Source organism: Colius striatus, chromosome 5 (assembly GCF_028858725.1).
Source record: "Colius striatus isolate bColStr4 chromosome 5, bColStr4.1.hap1, whole genome shotgun sequence".
In the NCBI taxonomy this organism is placed as follows: Eukaryota; Metazoa; Chordata; class Aves; order Coliiformes; family Coliidae; genus Colius; species Colius striatus.
In genome coordinates this window covers 27,148,207-27,163,014 of record NC_084763.1, presented here as the reverse complement: position 1 = coordinate 27,163,014, position 14,808 = coordinate 27,148,207, and the positions used below count along the sequence as shown (strand labels likewise).

General features: G+C 34.2%; 1 protein-coding gene across 1 annotated transcript in view; it reads left to right on the top strand.

Moving 5' to 3' along the window:
* The window catches only part of HDAC9 (histone deacetylase 9), a 387,397-nt gene that overhangs the window by 334,605 nt on the left and 37,984 nt on the right, over positions 1-14,808 (top strand). The window lies entirely within an intron of this gene.

Here is a 14,808-nt window from a genome sequence, read left to right as displayed (position 1 = left end):
TGATGGCACTGATCCTGAATTACATCAGTGTTCATGAAGGCCAATTTTTCTAAAAGACTACTCTGTTGAGTCTTAATGTTTGGATGTCCATTTCAACCCTCCAAAATGTGTGCTCGTGGCTGAGATTTAGTAGTTTCTGAAAGACAGGTCTGTCTGAGGAATTTCATTTGTAGCACTCCAAAGTCACTAGCTTTTACAGGATACTGTGGCCAAACTGTTTCTGAGCCTGGGATGTTAAGCAATGTAGTAATGCTCTGGGCAGTAAAGTGCACAGTAGCATCACTATATACGTCACCTTCCATGAGAAAAATGGTTTCCTAATGCAGTCGTATGAATAATATTATTCAATGTATATAATTTTCTTCAGGATATCTGAAGAAATAATAACAATGAAATAGTTATTAAATATGTATCTCTACTGCTGCTGACAGACGCTTTGGGAAAAGTCTGGAGAAGTCAACGAGATCCAATGGCATTTAACATACTGCACATATGAACTCCAACTCAGAGGATTTTGTCCTTCTGTCCTCTGCCTTTTATTATAGGTCAGTAGAACAAAGTTCTACTTTAGGAGATATATGGCACATATTTTATTTTCATTTTAACTCCTTGCTGAATACCAAGTACAAAAGGATACATGACGAGCTACAGTTACTGTCCATAGCAGTGTGCTGTAGAAAGTGAAAATTCAGAGAGCAGTGCAAGCACCTACCCAAGGACACTCATACAGGTGCTAATGCGCAAGTGGATTGGAGATGGGACATCTCTGTGATTTGAAGTTAGGCATATTGAGTTTCAGTACAGCTTTTCAGGTTAATGCAGTGGTCACATTACAGAGATAAAAATCATAGCAGCCTGTAGGTATGTTTCAGTATCCCTTGTCTGTGTATTATAATTTTTAGTAAAATATCGTGATTGAAAATGTGCTTTGTAAGAGATTTAGTCACTAATTTTCTTCCATAAGTATGCTTCCTGGTGAGAGACACCAGTAAATGAGCTTGTGTGGCAGGGAGATGAGCTTCCGACCTGTACAAAATAGTTATTTTCTTGACAAGCTTCATATAATTACGAGTATTTAGCAGCTGAGAATGCATGCATACATGATGCTCCAGTACAATGCTTTGGCATACATGACATTCTCGCACAGCAGTTTCAACAACTTCACTAGAAATTGCACTAAGATTCATATTTCCCTCTCTGATCAGACGGAATTTCACCCTGACTGCAAATAAAAACTATTTGATATTGAAATAAGTGTTACTTTTAATTAATTAATTAACTCTTCATATTTTTTTTAAGAAACAGAAATCTTAGTACATACTTTATATGAGAGGCTACACATCTACAACTTTCACATGTGTCTGTAAGTAAAAAAGGTCATTTAAAGTAGGTGGCTCTTGTTTAAATTAAGGGAAAAGCCAAGACAGACCCAGATAATAATCATGCACCTGAGAGGTGAATAAAGCCTTTGGTACAGAGCCAAAGGAATTTAGTATTTCCCCAAAACAAAATTCTCCAAATTCCACTATACCATTTAAGAACACAGCATACTGTATGTGGTATGTAGAAAAATGAACGTTCTATGGAAGAAAAATAAAGTCCAAAGAAACATTCATATTAAAGCCTTATACATATATAGATTAATGCAAGTTTTTAATAGAAATAATTTTTGATAACTTTGTCCAATGAAAATCCAAAGTAAAGGTTAACCTGTAAATATTCTTTCTTCATAAACTTTTAGCACTTTGTTAATACATTGACTTTTCTCATAGAAACTGAACACATAAATCAGGAAAAGATTGACAATAATGGAGATTCTTGATTAATTAGATTCTTGATAGAGGAATTATTTATGCATTTCAGAGTACAGTAAAAGAGAGTAAATAAAATGTGTTAAGCAATCTGCATTTCCTAATCATAAAATCAAAACCATAGGATGAAGATAACAGATTTTTCATATTAGAAAAAAAAAAGTCAACAAATGTAAACAGTTTGAGAAGTGTAAATTATAAGCTGATTTAAGATATCATTTTAGTTTTTTACTTTATCAACATACAATCTGATATAGTAAAGAGTTTCCATTTATGACTAGTGAACAAACACATCAGCAACAAAACAGACATATGTATTTTTGCATCTGATTTTAAATGCATGGGTCTGATGTGCATGTCAAGATTTCTCACAGTGAGATCCTTTAGAAGGGTATAAGATGGAAGCAGGCCAGCAGAGAAGAGTGATGATAGCAGGGCTAGAAATGTTAGCAGAGCAGGGAGATATCTCACTTGCTTAATTTGTCTCCAGTCCCATTAAGTAATGAAATCACTAACAGTCTTTTTCAATTGAAAAAAAAAAAAAAGAGGTAGTCCTTTCTCACTGCATTTTTCAATTCCCATTCCTTAAGTAAATCTTTTTCTCCTACCGGCTTTGTAATTTGTCCTTGTCTGTTGTTTTTTCAAGAGAAAAGTTTTCACTAAACTAATAAAAAATAGGTTATGAAAATAAACTTTTATCTGGCTCCAAACCAGATTTTCTTTGGTGCAATATAGAATCAAGAATTAACATTAGCTAAAACATTTGTTTTCATCCCAACTTTTAAGATTTCATTCTTTTCATTCAATGAAGTGCTACCATTTCAAAAGTTGCTTATATATAACTAGGTACATATACACATCTCGAATGGTTTACTCTGTACATGTGCATAAACTTTGTGAAGGATTTGATGTTCTGTTAAGATAAAAAAGGGGCTTCAAAGATTTGAGATGACAGTGGTGTATGGCAGAAATTTCTGGTGCTGCAAAGCTGTCAGGCCTTTGGTACCAACTATATTCCTAATATCTAATATTCCTAATAGGATAATTTTATCAACACCATTTATAAGACCACCTAGCAGAACTAGCAACTGCAGATATACTTTTGAATGTACAATTTTTTGAGTCTTCCCAAAAAAAAGGAGTTGTGTCTGAAAAGGAGTTTCTTTTTCCAAAGACACCTTTTTTTTTTCTGATAAAGGATATTCTCTGCACTCACAAAATCTGCCTTGCCTGTATCCTTATGCTATGATAACTGTGCCAAGTTTAACATCAAAAAGCAAAGCAAAGAAAGTGTGGCGCAGTATGTTAAATCTTTCTGATAGTCCTCTTAGCCCAAGGTCTTGCATCAGCTATAGGTACCTGCTCAGGAGGTAGGTACCTGCTATAACTTCTGGTAGAGTATGGCTCATATCTCCAGGGATATTCCGGCAACTTGTCTCAGATCTTACTTTCCATGGCTCTTCTTTTATGACTCAAGCTTAACTTTCTTAGCCAAAACAGTGGACTATCTTTTTTTTTATTGTCAAATCTATCTTTAGTATTGGTATAGCTCTATCCGTGTTGCTTAATTAACTGATTCCCCAGGCTCTGTGTTGAAGGTAGGTGCAGCAACAGCAGCTGTCTCATGCACAACTCACTTATGTAGAGTACCTATTGATGTCATTGGTATCCCTTTGTTTAGCCTTTGTTCAGAGGCTATAAAGATGCTTTAATTTTACTGTAAACTATTATCAGATAAGCAGAAAACATGCCTCAGTTCCTGACTAGCCTAATATATCCTTTTTATTACTAGAAATGGGATTCTTTTTCAGTAAAGTAATAGATAAAATACCAGCACAATATATTATATATTATAAAAATATAGTTGTATCAAATCCACTTTTTGTACTGCAGTAGTAAAAATTATATTGACAATAAAGTCTAAGAAAAATAATGGGAGATAAAATAAATGAGATAAAGGAATTTTATGTTTAGAATGGTAAGGAGATGCCTAAAGAGTATGAATCTAGTCTTATATCTTATCCTGGTGATGGAACTACTGAAGATAGAACTGATATAGTCTTTGCTTTATTTTATAGTTAATTTTTACAACCTCTGCTAAAATGTATTATCACACCATTTGAATTCAGTACAGTGAACAGATCTGAAAAAGAGCTGCCAGATCTGATCATAAATTTGCAAACTGTTAAACCTTGTAAGAGAACTGTTTTTAAATTTAGCTCTACTGACTGAAGTTCTCCCTGTAACTTTATCCTGAGGTGAAGTACTTTGTTTTATAGAGCAGCCCTTAGAATAATGCTTGCATTAAAGTCACTGAGATCACTTTACTATTCAAGTAAACATTGTGCATAATTGCTCATTAAATAGTGACCATTCCATAAAAAGAATAAAATAAATAAAGAAGTGTCAAGGAAGAATGAAATTTTTTTCAGGCTTCTTCCTGAAACACTGCATTTTTTAAGGGCTATGATGATTTACAGGAGTTTTCTATTGTTTTACTCTCTTATTATTCCAAAGATGCTATTTGATATCAGAGTGCAAAATAAGATCAGCAATTAGCCGTAGGAAAAGATACCACTGCAGTAATTTAAATAGTAAACAGTATTTTTTCACTTAAAATATTGTTTATTGTATCATTATCCTCTATATATATGTAATGTTATACTACTGTTAAACCAAGTTTGTGACATAAGACTGATCCAGTGTCTAGAATATAACTGACTCTAGCTAAGCAGTGACTTCCATCATTAAAGATTTTGAGAAAATTGAAATAACTCCATTAACTTATTGAAAGAACCCTGTTCAAGTGTGACCCATAAAAAAATGTGCTAAGGCTATGGACATTTTCCCTCCTCATGAGTCCCTGGTAGGTAGGGCTTAGAGGACTTCACTGTTATGGTGCACAATATGTCTGATTAATCTCAGCCAAGGAAACAATTAACGTTCTAAACAGTTTCTTTCCAATGGATATGTCAGCTTAAGTAGTAGAAATTAGTGTGTAAAAAGGCTACTGACTTACATGTAGCTTACGGGTCTTCTATCAAGGAATCTCTTCTCATGGCTGGAAATGGACTTCTCAAAATAAAAGAGCAACCAGGTGAATCTGAGTGCCTGTCCTGTTGGTTTCTGCTTTACCCTCACATTTTAGTTCCAACTTCCCATAGAGAGTAATAATTTTTGGTAACAAGGTCTCTGAACGTAGCATACAATGCTATAAAAGTATTTTTAAAAATAGCATCTGGAAACAAGGAAGTTCAAAAGTAATGTGCAGAGTTTTAATAATGAGGTGACTGACAACTGAAAGACATGATCTAGCGTAGTGAATTTGCCATCACTGGAAGGCTTTACATAAAACTTAGAAATAGATGGCTTACAACATCCTTACAGATAGGTATGCCATAGCACATTCAGACTACAGAGGCTTCATGCAAAAATCAGTTAATGAAATTGCTCTCTAATGACCAGTGCTTTCTTGAGTCTTCACAATTATCCTCCTGTATCTTGGAATTCTTTATGGCTTGTATGTTAGATTTTCTTTTCAGTTTTCAGTTTATATGTTAGAAACCAAAGGAAAATGCTAGAATGCTATATCACTCAATTCAAGTATAAAACTGGCCTGAGTCTAAGCCTGATATTTCAGATATGTTTCAGAGAAAAGATTTCCTATGTGCCAGCCTCACTATTTCTAAAGTATTCTATGTGACTATTCTGAGTATTTCAAGTACTGTAAATGAGATATATGTTTGTTAGGTTTTGGTCCTGGAAGCCTATAAGTTTTATAGAAATCTCCAAATAATATTGTGACTGTCTACTGGATAGTACCTTGGACTGACTGAGTTGTTTCAGGTAGAGTGATTGTAATATCTTTGGGGAGGGACTACACTACTTTTGTGATTGCCTGAAAGACTTCCCCGACACTTGATTCTGAAAAAGAGTCTTGACTGGAACAGCTGAGGCTACTGTAATAGGAAGGCAGGCAAAAATCCATGCAAATTGGCATAAATAGAATAGTAGTTTTAACTTGGTAGCTGTTTAAGCACAATCCAAATCTCTAAAAATAGTATGGCAGGCTTTTATGATGCCATGTCTAATTTCTTCTCTTCACAAGCAAGAAAGTCTTTTTGACTGAACTGTCAGGAAAAAAAAAAAAAAAAAAAAAGCTATGGTCTTGGAAAATCTGGCACTAACTGCTTCAGAATGCAGTTCTGGTAGATGGTGTGAACTGCACCAACAGCTCATTGCCATACAAAAGGGTAGTTGCCTGCCCCTTCCCCTTCCGAATTGCCCATTACTTATTTTGCACTGGCTCTGGTTCTTGTCGGATGTCTCAGCATTAACTTATCAACTGATCAAAATAATTAATCAACAAAAAAAGTGGAAGGATTTTTGTTGGTCTATGAAGCCAAATCGGATTATGGAGGGACCAATGTGTCCCACAGCTAGTGGAAGAGGGGCAAAGGCAGTAGAGAGAGAGAGAAATAGAGTAGGATAACTTTTTGTAGCAGAAAGCTGTTAAATTAACTCAGTTGCCACAGCTGCCTTCTTGTGTGAATTCTTTTGAGTTCAGAAATTTGATTTTGGTTAACATAATTTGTTTTTCTTTGTGGTACTAGAGATGATAAGGTGGTTATGCAGCAGGATACATCTTGAGCTTTACATTCAGAGCTAAAAGCATTGGAGCTGGGATGGAGCAATGATCATTTGTATAGATTTTTGTGGGACAGTTTCCTGATTCACATCAGATTTTTTCCTTTTGTCTCTTGGAAACTCCCAGGGTATCCAGTGATTGGCAGCAAGAAAACATATCATCAAGAATTTGCTTCCAGTTGTTTACTTTGGAAAGCAAAGTTTGGATTTTCTCTAGGGTAATTTCTTGAATACTAATCAAATGATTGCTTGATACAATACAAAAGGCATCAAAATAGATGACAAGTTCAGTGTTGACCTGTGCTCACACGTGAGTATTTTCACAGGATTTACTGGGAGAAAGAAAGCATTTTGATTTCTTTTTCATCCTAGCCCACAGCAGTGGTTGCTGTAGCATCTCCTGTGGTGACAGCATTGAATCACCCAGCTTCCTATGTCAGATTATGCTGCATTTATTCCTGCGTTAGTACTCCTTAAATTCACTCTTGAATACAAATATCAGTGAATTATTTTCCAGTGACTCCAGGGTCTGACATTTACATTTATTAATTTGAAGTGTATAAAAATCCAGAAATTTTGTTCTGTGATGAAGAGTAGTATATTGACTCCTGTGGAAATTAAGCAGAGGTTGGATTTCACTATATAAAATTATTATTCTCTCTAGGAAATAACATAGTAAAAGGCAAAGGTGAAGATAGAAGAGAGTGAGTGTCCCATACCCTCCTTCCTCCCCTCCCTTTTTTCCTAAGATTTCCATTTAGTGAAGGTATTAATGCTTGGAAAAGTACAGAAAAAACCATGAATGGACAGTTTTAATGCTGAGTTGGAGAATCTGCCTTCAAGTGCTGTTATGTAAGCATATGTCAATGGCTTGCACTGTGGATTTGAACCAAAAGAAACAGATCAGTGCACAATTCATCTCATTTACTGAGACCAGGGAAATCCTTGTCTTCAGACTTTGGAGCACTCATGTCTAACTGAATACATATTTAACTCATCTGAAGGATTCAGAAATCTTAGCACCGATTCTATTATTTCCCAGTTTTTTTCAATGATTGTCTGATTAACTGATGTACCTTCCAGAAACCGTCTACTTAAGCAGGAAGTAAGAGCAATTAGAAATATTAATAACTAAGTGCTGATTTAACCTGCTCTTTCACTTAGCCTTTCTTTCTGTAAATTAAGCAGGAGAGATTGCCATTTTCCACTCACTCTGCTGTCTCACAAACAGAAGATCTGTCTGCTGGCTAGTTAACTAACTTGTACAAGTGAAAAACCACCTGTATACCATGTTCCAGAAATACAGTGCTGATCCATCTGCAAAATGCATCAGGTGCCAGTTCCTTGATTTAGGGCAGTTGCTGGGGACAGGGCAGAGGATAGATTACAATGGAAAAAAAAGATGATCTACAAAACCATTAAGAATTATTTCCCCTTCTTGGTCATCTTTCCTTATCTCTTTACCTACCTCTTGTTATTTTTTTCTTTCATGCTGCAGTGGTGACATTGGCTAATGATAATAACTGATCTCAGGGGTGCAAATAAGATATGGCATCTTCTATCAGTTTTAAAATTTAAACTTATGAAATCTTTTTCCTTATTGAAGTCAAAAGACTGCCATTTACTAGAAGAAGGAAAAGGAAAAAAATGGATTTTTTTGCTTAGGCAGTATTAAAGTTGCCAGATTACAATTTAAATACAGCAAATTAAATGTAAGATTTTAGGGCCATTTTGAAACTAATGGAGCTTGACGCAGCGTTCAACAGCTTACATGTGCCTTTCACAGGATTGGGTCCTGAGAGAAGATTGTTGAAAGACGTCTCCAAATGTGGATTTCTCCATAACAAAGTGTCTGATCTTTTATAGCATCGTTGCATTGGGAATTAGGCTTGTCTTTGGGAATTTGTAAAGCCTTTACTAGAAGAGCATGATTTATGTCTTAGAATTTAACTATTCTCTGTAATAAATAGAAACGTGCCACAAGTATTTACTTTGTTGTGCCATGGGAAAATTTTTAACATATTGTTCACAGCTTCAGAATGCTATAAAAGAAGACATGTAATTTGCAGACTGGACTATCCTTTGTGATTTCTAACCAGTATATTTGATTAATATCTTTCAAAAGAGACACCAGCCAAAATGTTTACATCTCATTAGGCAGTGAAGAAGAGAGAACACACAATTCTGATTATGAGCTTGGATAGTTCATTTCTTTGGGCTTCATAACCCTACTAAAGGCAGACTGTAACTTTAAGATGTTATCTCTTGCCTACGCAAATAAACAGCCAGTTATGCTTTTTATGGTGGATAGTTCTCAAACCAACAGAGGATTAGAAGATATTAGTCGGAGTTTGTGGTTCCCTGCTGAACAATCACAGGGTCCATGGATTCCTATCCTGAATATTTTACAGGGCAAACACCTCTTATCTGGGGTGATATTCTCACACTGGCCTCTTGGCCATGGACTTCAAAAGCCAATCACAGGGAGGGCTAGAGAGGCAATAACCCTTAATGCAACAGTGTCTCCTGATAGGGACAGACAAGGTAAAGGTAAGGCCTCTCTGAAGTTTGCTTTTGTGTGCTTAGCCCCATGGGGTGATAAGGGGCCATCTGTTTTTTAGGTCTGCAATCTCATCTTTTTCACACTATCCCAGCATCAAGTACACTTTGGGTCTGACTGGTATCAGCATCAGCAATTCTTCGTTAATCTGAAGAGATTTTCTTTGTCATTTTAAGATTAATCAAGATGCTACTGGCTTAAAGAATAGAAATTATTAAAATAAGATTTATAAAAGGTTTGTTAGTTATTTGTGAGTAAAGGGAGATGAGTGCTTATCTGTGTGACTAAACTAAAAACATTAATTCATGGCAGTAGTGTGAAAAGTCATATATGCAACACCACACAGGATACTTGCACCTTAATGAATTGTTCAAACAGAAAACAAGTACTACCAATTCTAGAAGTTAAAAACCACTGCTCCAGTCTTCAAAAATATTGTAAATTATTAAAATACTACCCAGATTTCTTTTTGCTGAGGAGCTCTCAGGACGCAATTCCTTCATATTTCAAGCTTTTCCTTGCAGTCATTTCTTTATCAGCTGAATATTTGATATTGAGAGTTGAGTTGAGATTGAAATCTGATTATAATAATTTTAATGTAAACAGTACCGTTATATCTGCAGTAAAATGGTTCAAGTTGTAAAAAATGCCACATTTTTTTTAAAGAAATCTGTATTTTCTTTCCAGCATTTTAGTTACCTTTGTTTGTTATTTTGAGTAGTGGCAGGTTTTTTTACAGAAATTATTCTTGCTTATACCAACTAATTGTCATAAAATTGCTGGAAATGCAAGAATGTAAGTCCTAATCACACAAGCTTTTACCTACTTTGAGCAGTCTTACTGATTGAGGCCACTCCACCAACCTGGTTAAGATTTACTACAATAAGTAATGTTTACAAGGTCAAGCCTTGCATTGTAAGTATTAATATGGTACAAAAGCACATACTAAAAACTCTTCAAAAGTGTATTCACATGAGGAAGCTTTTACTTAAACACTTCCTAAAGCTTTACAGAATTATCTTGGAAAGAAAAAGGAGTAGTTCTGCTGTAAAATAAATGTATTTGAAACATATTTGATACTAGTTTATTTACTTTATTTACATACAGATTCCTTCTCTTTATCATTGATCATGATTTATATACACTGAAAGGTTATATACACTGACCAAGGGACAGAGCTTAGAGAATCTTATTTGGAAGAAGAAACTAAAAATAACAGCAAAAACCATTTCTAGTTAATACAAATGTGTTTCCTGGTTTCTGTTTATGATAGTTAATGGGAGTATGAGTGAAATGTTTGTTCCCTTAGGGCAGTCTTACTCCTTTTCCTTAAATTTATCTCTGTAAAAAAAGACTGATTCTCTAGCTATACAGTAACCAAAAACCTTTTGGTATCTCACTTTGTGTCTGTTTAGGTGCAGTTTGGTTGTGAGAGTGGATTTCTAAATCTGTTTTTACTTACTTAAAATGGATTGGCAATTTCAAAAAGCAAAATAAAACAAAGCTGTTCCACTTGATAGTGGAATACATCCTTCACTAAAATATCCATATTTTAAATGTGCTATCATTGAAGTTATTTTCCTAATGTCATTACTTAATGTCAAGTATTAATTTAATGATTGTATTGTATGGAAAGATGATCACTCACATGTGTTACCACATGATTTATGGTTTTGTTTATGATTGTAGTTTAAGAATAGTATGTATGTTATTCTATATCCTTTTCTTCTTAAGCAGTTATTAAGCAGTGTTCAAGGTCTGCAAAGAATAACTTATAATTTTTTTGCATGGTATTGTTATGCTGCCAAAAGAAATTAGCAGTTTGAAAATTAAAAATCGAGATACATAAAAATATAAATTAAAATTTTTATACACTTTCACAAACATCTTTTATTTTGAAAAAAGTTAATTTATTTTTTAAATTAAAAACAAAAGACATATTTCTTTCTCTTAAAAATGGATAATTTCTACAAAAAATAGAAAAAATAAACAAGAATATCTTTAATTTTGTTTTGCAGAAAAAAGGTGTTATCTAGCAACAAATAAAATCCAGTTGTTATTATTTGCATCTATTGTATTTGTTTAAAAAGCCAGGATCTATAGTCTCAGATCTGACTATTGTGAAGAAATCCTTTGTTTTTAGCTAATAGTTACCATTCCTTCCAAGAACAGGAAGCATCTTTTATGGTTATTGGAGGAACAGCTTTGCAGTAAAATCATGTTTGAATATGACTGCCCTATGTACTCTTACCAGGAATTTCAAGATTTTTTCTGTAATTAGCTTTAAAATAGTTGCATATTTATGTCCAATGTTTCAAAGCATCTTAGCACACAAGTAAAAATGGTAAATTGGAAGCTATTATTGTTGAAACTTCAGAAGCCAGCATAAATAGGTTAAAAGTAATTTTTCATTCACCCAAAAATTTGAGTTAACAACCTTCTTAAATCTTCATCAAACCCTTGGAGTAGCAGTATGGAAAATCTGTTTATCTAGTGATGTTATTTCAAAACATGTAATTTAATTAACAAATAGCCTACATCAAAGAAGTTATCAAAAAAATGGTGATGTTTATATGACCTTGTGAACAAAACTTTATTTTTCTAGTGGTGTAAACTGCATCAACGGTAGCTTTGTAGAATACACATGAAGAGAATGCATATGTTTTGAAGCATGTAATTTTTTTCTTTTGAATCTCACACAGTGGACACCTCTGGGAATTTCCCAGCATGCCTTTTGAGCAAAAACATTGAAGTCACAGGAGTTGAACGGCATTACTAAGCCAAGATCTTGAAGTGATATGGAAAAAAGTAGTAGATCTGCAAAGTTTACATCCACCAGCAGTATCAGTCCTTTCACTTCACTGAGAATCACCAGGGTCTTTTCCAAATCACATTACAAATTTGAATATTATCGCATCTGACACTATTTGTTTTAGGTTATTGGTAGGGAATAAGAAGGTACTTTGCAAAACACTTAAGGAGATCTGTGAAGTTGTAATGGCTTTAGGGAGACAAAACACTAAACAGAATGTCTTTGTCCTCTTTGAACTTTAGTCATCACATGGACATGAAGCTATGGAATTCTCTGATTAGTTACGTAGTGCTGAGCTCCTAGTGGCACTTAATGAAGATAAGTTTTTACGTGCTTTCAAGAAAAAAAAAGGGAAGTTTGACCTATCTGATCAAATGTAGCACTTTATCACAGAGATAATGAATTTGAAAAATGAAAAGGAAAAATGAAAAGGAAAAATGAGCATGAGAAAGGAAAGGAAAGGAAAGGAAAGGAAAGGAAAGGAAAGGAAAGGAAAGGAAAGGAAAGGAAAGGAAAGGAAAGGAAAGGAAAGGAAAGGAAAGGAAAGGAAAGGAAAGGAAAGGAAAGGAAAGGAAAGGAAAGGACATTTTAGAATATGAAATAAGAATAACATAACAAGGGCACCTGTGGCATAATTGTTTCGTGTGCCAATTAATGCACAGTGTACCATGACCATCAGAACTTGTCACATCTAAACTCAATATTTTTAAAAGAGAAAGTGGAAAAAAAAATTCCATTCCAAGGTAGGATATATACTTAAGTGGAAACTAAGAGGATATATTTGAGTAAGTAGTCAGCACTGCTCTGGTTATATTTCACCTGAAAGAGAGTAGCAGTCTTTTGGTTTTGGTAGACTATTGACAATTAGAGTATCAGAAACCAGATATCAATAATTACGTCTCAAGTAACCTGCTTTTTTCTTCAAAATTTACCCATCCTTCTTGTCATCATGACTCAACTGCCAATTTAGTTCATTAGATAACACCAATCTTGCTCATTACCTGTGTTTTTTTTTTTTACTAGAACTTTAGTGAGGGACAGTGCATCTGAGAAATACATTGGCTTGCTCTGAATATTTCCTGACTTGCACTGTTAGTAGTCTCTGCTTCAGAAGAGCATAAAAAATAAGTACACAGTCCAAAAAAAAGAAAAAGAAAAAGGCCTGAGTCCTACAGAAATATTCCATAGTCTATTTTGCTATAATTATGTCACTGTGTTACTGAATCGTACTTTCTATGTTAGTATCAGATCAATGACTTAGACCATTTACTACCTTTGGGGAACTGAACTGTGCAGATTTCACTCTTGGAGCATGTCCCTAAGATTCAGTTTTCATTTGCTTCAATTTATCTCTCTAAAGTAAGCAATCATTCTTCTCCAAATGTCTGCTTTTGAAGCAATGTAAATATTTATGGTGACACTTTTTAGAGAGATATCAAGTACTAATCTGAAAGAAAGGGCTTGAGAGTTGCAAATTAATTCATTATGGAGGAGGACATTTTGCTGTGTTTCAGCCTGGGAAATCCCAGGTGTGAGGATGGTGAGGAGAGAAGTCAGACATCCAAGTTGAAACCATTCTTTTGACCTGGTTGCCTAACTTCTAGAACGCCAGGACAAATGGCCAAATTACCTTTTTCCTGGGATATCTGAAAACTATCTTAGTAGACTACTTACCAAGTTTTAATCTGGTCATTAGCAAAGAAATGCCAATATATTCCTGGGAAAATAACAATGGAATAAAAATGCATTAGGGGAGATTAAGCTAAGTACTGGGTGGAATTTAAAAGAACTAGTTATGTGCATTTTAGCCAACAAAAGCAAAATGCAAAGTGGGTTGATATGATAAAAAATATTTTCAGTAAGGAGAAGTGTAGCCTGAGGAATTATTACTGGGATTAATGTAGCAATTTTGGCATAGAAATCCTTGGTCTGCATATAATTATTTTCAAAGTTAATGAGTCTGAGAATATTCTACAAGATATTCATGGATGAATAAATTTAAAGTTAAAAATATTATTACTACCACATATTGATATGACTTCTAAGTAGAACAATCATAATCTCAACATTATTTCCACTACTCTGTATAAAAATAGCAAGCTTGAGATTTGAATTATTATTATGAATATATAGTATTATTGTATCTAACATATTTTATACACATTTTCCTACTGTATCATTAATATGGTATGATTATATGAGTATTATAATTTGGTTAAATATTTTTTTAAATGAAAGCATTTCTCTGAAAGCTGTAGAATCTCTAGCAAGAGTAAATTTTAATTTTTATTGATATTTTAAGAGAGGTGTAGTCTACTTAATCTAAATGCATTCATCCCTAATTTTGTGTTTACTTAAGGAGCTTCTCAGTGAGCATCCTCTACTCAGGATGTGAAAGCGTGTCTTTGATAGATTAAGGCCAGTTTCACTCACCTTGATGTAAACAGTCTTTCAGAGCCTTAGATGAGCTTTCCTCTCTTAAGTTTGTCTTTCTGAAAATTATACATCTTAATATGTCCAGACTTGTCCGTGACAGTCAATATAGAGAGGTGTTTAATTCCAAAGAGAATGTCACCCTTTCTGAAACTTGGTGCAGCAAATCTTCCCAAAAGCTTTCTTTCTCCACACTGAGTAGTAACTGGCAGCGGCAAGACATCTAACTTTTCCATGGTCAAAAGTAGGGGAGAAGAATCCTAACGAATGTTAAAATGAAAGAGCTTTTTTTCCCATGCAGCAGTATTTGCTTCAAGATGTTAGAAAGGTCATGGATTAAATATGAAATTCAATGAAATCATGGGAAAATTTTCTGTTAAGAAGATCAAGTTGCTAAAATCAACATGTATTCCAGTAAAAAAAAAAATAAACTGCAGAATCTTCTATGTTTGATCAAACCTTTACTCAAGTTCTTCATATGGATTTTAAGAGAGATATTGTGGAACTCAGAGGTGTCTTTGCAATAAGCTTACTGCTACATTTCA